This window comes from Cannabis sativa, chromosome 4 (genome assembly GCF_029168945.1).
Source record: "Cannabis sativa cultivar Pink pepper isolate KNU-18-1 chromosome 4, ASM2916894v1, whole genome shotgun sequence".
Classification (NCBI taxonomy): domain Eukaryota; kingdom Viridiplantae; phylum Streptophyta; class Magnoliopsida; order Rosales; family Cannabaceae; genus Cannabis; species Cannabis sativa.
The window spans coordinates 46,663,503-46,667,413 of NC_083604.1; the positions used below are offsets into that span (position 1 = coordinate 46,663,503).

At 35.4% G+C, this 3,911-nt stretch overlaps 1 long non-coding RNA gene across 1 annotated transcript; it reads right to left on the reverse strand.

Moving 5' to 3' along the window:
• Positions 1–236: 236 nt before the first annotated feature.
• On the reverse strand, positions 237–2,583 carry LOC133036504 (uncharacterized). Its single transcript, XR_009687128.1, has 2 exons — positions 2,354–2,583; positions 237–500 (listed from the first exon to the last, which is right to left on the reverse strand). It is a non-coding gene; the product is annotated as an uncharacterized LOC133036504 (long non-coding RNA).
• Between the last annotated feature and the right edge of the window lie 1,328 nt (positions 2,584–3,911).

The window sequence follows — 3,911 nt, forward strand, 5'->3', positions numbered from 1 at the left end:
TAAAAATTGAAAAAATTATGAAAGTTTGAAAATCGGGGTTCAATGGTGTAGAAATTGGGTGCACCGCACGCACAGACCTTTGGACAAGACGAGGCTGCGCGCCCAGATCTCAAAAAATTTTTATTTGAATGCTCGGCGTGTCCCTCCTTCAGACACTGTAACGCCCTAAATAATTAGGCACGCTACCCAAAAAGCTTATGAAACCCTAATCCCCTAATCGGGATTACTAATTAAAATAGCGCAGAATTTAAACTTTTATATTAATCAGAATGAAAATAAACTTGTAATATATTTAAACTTTTCAAAATAGTTGGGATCCCAAAAATAATTACAAACTTATTACAAGTCTTTTCTTTCTAGCCGACCTAAGCGGCAAAACAGAATTCAAAAGTTCAACACTGATAGACCCTTAACCCGCTTGGTCTGATATGGCTTGAACATGTACATTCTTCGTTTTGCTCCTCAAACTCATGGTTGATCAGCCACTGACTTACCCTTTCCTGCACAGTAGAGCACCCGTGAGCCAAGCCCAGCAAGACAGTATAAATCATAACAAATATAATATGCTCATCATGCTATTTAAACAGTAATGCCATTCATATATGTCTGTGTGTCACAGACCTGCATGTCACACTCACATGCCTATTTATGTCTACGTGGCGTAGGCCTATGTGTTGTGCTCACACATCTATATATATCTACGTGGCGTAGACCTACGTGTTGCTCTCACACGTCTAATTACAATAAGGCCTTAGAATAGTTCATCTCGGTTCTAGATACCGAGTCCAACTTGATTATGCCTTGACACATAACCCTTAATCTCAATATGTAACACATAATTATTAGTGTCACCACACTATTTGTCTATTTGCTATAGACCTGCATGTTACGCTCACATGCCTATTTATGTCTACGTGGCGTAGACCTACGTGTTGCTCTCACACGTCTATATACAATAAGGCCTCAGTAGGGTTTACCTCGGTTCTGATTACCGAGCCTAACCTGGTTATGCCTTGCTCACATAACCCTATTTATGTATATACGTAATCCATGTATTACGTTCTTTCGGTGGTTTATCCTGGTGATACATACCAGGTCTAATCCAGTTATGTCTTAAACACATAACTTCTAACATACATGCGTGTATTCAATATTTACTACAACATATATAATCTTAGGGTAATAACCCTAACTTGCATACTATGTAATCACGCATATAATACATTTCTATATACTTAGATGACATTTACTAAGAGTATCAACCCTGACTCATGCTTTCACTGGACTCATAATATTCTAGGGTAATAACCCTAGACCGCATTAAAATTAAACTCAAGGTACTAGCTTACCGAGTCTAGTTTAATTATGCCTTAAGCGCATAATTCATAATTCCAATATATAGATATATCCGACATGGCATAGTATTACACAACATATATCACTAGGGTAATAACCCTAGGCTATTAAACCGCTCATGTTAGGGTAATAACCCTAATCCTGGTTGCAATTACTCACATATATCACATTCAACATAAGTGCCACGGCGCATACTCTACGTGCAAACTACTGTCTTACCTATTGTCCCGCAATAACAGAGATTCCAAACCCCTGGGTGCTCCGGATCAGGTGCCGGTAATCCTAGTCACACAATCCGGGATTTTACAAATAGGGTTAATCCCCAATTTCACTTTCACAAAATATAAACATGGCATTCAAAACACAGATAATCAAATAGAGCTCGGAACGAGCTTTCCAACGATATAAAGAACGTCCCAAACGGAGTCCCGAGTCAAAAGTTATGGCCAAAACAAAATTGAGAAAAACAGAATTTCGCACTGCCAAATCCAGTCGCGACGGCCGAAAATCCCGTCGCGACGACTGGGTTTAGAACACCCCAAAACTCCATTTTTAAGGTCTTAAAATGCCAACCTTTCCTAGATTTCGAACCCCAACCAAACATAGGGTAAAAATACAAAATTCATGCATTAATCCTTAACCAAAATCAGATTTAATCAATATAAAAATTAACCTCCAAACATTGAGCTAAATTTCCCACTAATTCAAGCTCAAACCTTGAATCTTTAAATTCAAACACAAGCTCAAGAAGAACATACAATTCAGAGCTGCATAAGATAATGGAAACACCAAAACAAACTCTAATAATCCCACACAACATTCAAGTTGCAATCCATATGGTCTCAATAGCTCGAACACATTAAAAATTACCAATATCACCAGTAATTCACCAACATGCAACAAATCTCAAATGAACATCAAGAACATCAAACCTAAAGTCAAAAAATATTCACATACCAGAATTTAATCATAAACAAAAAGGATCAAGAAGTTTTACCACAAATTTCTAAGCTCCAAGCACCAAAATCACCCAAACTCCTTAACTTTTCTCCAATCCAAGCCTTAATTTCAAAGTTGTAAAATATTGAAGATGATAAAGAGAGAGGAAGAGGGGGTCGGGTTAAGGAGAGAGAGAGGACCCAGAATTTCTAATTTCATTTCCTCAAAATTCAGCTTTTATTAAAGTAAATCAAATAAGGTCAAAAGACCATTTTGCCCCAAAGGCCAATTTTCACCTATTCACACATACAAGGGCATTCTAGTGAATTCATACTCAATTATTTTCAAATAAAAATTCAGATTATCACCCATAAATAATAATGCTAAATAAATCAATCCAATTTATATTTCGGGCCCGAACCCGGTTCGGCCCGAAATACCCGGTTGTGACTATACCGCGCCAACCTGTCAGAACACCCCTGAAAAGACAACACAGTCATACTACATGATAATATAGTTCCATTAAGCACGTAATTAAATTAATTTCATCATTTTACCCTTCTCGGGTCATAATTACTAAAATGCCCCTGGCTCACCAACGGGGTCTTAACATATAATTAATCAAATTAATTCACATATACTGAATTATATAATAATATAATTCCTCAATTATTCATAATTATCTAATTAGGGTTTTGCTAATCCATTCCTTAATTCTAGGGTACTACAATTACCCCCTCCTTATAGAAATTTCGTCCCGAAATTTACCTGAACATTGGATGAATGGTTTATAAATCATTTGCTTATGATGTCACTCTAATTTCTCTTATGAAATGGATGGCGCAAAAGATTATATTCCTAACATTCTATCCCGAAATGATATATATCCTTGATCTTATAGAATCTCCTACTTGTTTATGTTTACTTTAAGCAACTTAAACTTAGAGTTAGATTAGTAGTGGTGGTCCAAGAGAGAATAATCACTCATTGTATATTTAGTATAAATTTAAGTCTTTGACTTTAAATTTTAGATTCCAAATAGAAATTTTAAATTTCAGTTTCCTAGAATACATTGGACAATACAGTATGACTTTCACATGTTATTAATATCAATTTTCTGTCAATGGATCCAAACTGTATGTTTATGTATGGAATATGTGTTTAGTATTTTGTGACCAAGATTCACTTGGACTATTCTAAGAACTCTTTATTGTAACTAAACCTAAGTCATCAAAGGACACAACCACATTTTAGTATCTATGACATTTGTATCTTGTTCATAGTGGTTTTGGCAAAGATCATTCTTCGGAAAGAGTCAATATGCCAATATCCACTTGAAAGTAGGATCATCTGTATTTGCACACATGGATGTACATTCAAGGGTGGATATGAGTTATCGTTATATTATTAATATGATCACTCTAGATTTTACCTTATGCAAAGAAATTTGAAATGTTTATGAAATTTCATGAATTTCTAGCAATTTTGAAAAATATTAAGGTAAGTGGTTAAAGATCTTGCGAGCTGATAGTGGTGGAGAAATATTTGGTAAATATGCAGTGCAAAGATCATTAAGTTGAATTTTGAATTGTATGCAAACTTACCTCCCTAGAAAT